Below are 1,260 nucleotides of genomic sequence, written 5' to 3' on the forward strand. Positions count from 1 at the left end.
CATTTCTTTCTCCCCTCTCCTCACATGTCCGCACCCTGCATTTCTTGCTCCTTAGGTTCAGGTGAGCTCAAATGGGAGCTGCACAGGGGTCCCTGCTAGGATTGGGCCAGGTCCATCAGGGAAAGGGCAAGCAGACACACTTGGACCCGTAGAAGCATCACCTACTGAACTAGCTCAAACATAAGGAGAGAGGAGAGGATTTTTTTCAGACCTTACTTTCTTTTAAAACCTCTTTATTTTACATATATTAGATCAGCATTTTACAAGTGTCAGTGTCTAATTTTAGACTCCTCTGTTACAGTTATGCAGCTTCAGATGTATTTGGTATTTCTAGACTTCCTGAAGTCAGCATTTATTGGCGTAGCGCTATGCACATTTGAAAGTTGGGTGCTCTTATTTAAGAACTCATTGTTAACAGCAGCAGACCAATTTCAGCTCCTCAGTAGTACAATATTTGGCTAAGCATTTATATTAATAACATTTTCAGTTATCTTAAAATTTTTGCTCTTTAGGTTTTATAGAGATCAGCTAATTTGCCATTTGTTATTGCAATGACTATGTAATTCTGCATAAAACTTTTTTCTCAATTTTTCCTGTAGCAAGAAGCAGTAACACTCGAGTAAACACCTCGTGTGTTGCTAAGTTGCAAATATCTTAGATATGTATCTTAGAATAAATTCCAAATCAAGCATACGCCCTGAGGGCCAAAACTAAAGTACTGGTAAGCAAACTGATATGATATTTTACCAGTAGGAATTTCTAAATAATTGAAAGCGAGAATATAACTATTTATGTTGCTGTCACTTGCAGGAGTTCTAAATATGACTTCAGGTGTCAGCTTCAAGTGACTACAATAAAAAAACACATTCAGACGAGTTACGATAATCAAAAAACCTAACGAGCACCTATTTCCCTGTTTACATTTCCAGTTACGGCCAAATAATGCCAGCTTGCAAGCACTGAAGGAATGTACACAATTTGTATATATATATCTCAATGTCTGAGAATTCCTTTGAGACAATGCTAACAAAATGAATTATATTCTTTCCACAGTATCCTTCCAAATTCTGTCACCTGCAGAGTGTCACAAAAGATTTCTCCATAAGCTTCTTGGTCACCTCCCTGATTAAGTGAGAAGAACACTAATATACAGAATAATAGGGGTGGCTAATGTCAGGCGGATTTCAGATTCAGCTCTCGTACAGAAGACAGGTGATACAGAACTAGTATGCACAGTCATCTGTTTATAAATCTTCTTTT

The sequence above is a fragment of the Chlamydotis macqueenii genome, chromosome 1, assembly GCF_036417535.1.
Source record: "Chlamydotis macqueenii isolate bChlMac1 chromosome 1, bChlMac1.mat, whole genome shotgun sequence".
Taxonomy (NCBI): Eukaryota; Metazoa; Chordata; class Aves; order Otidiformes; family Otididae; genus Chlamydotis; species Chlamydotis macqueenii.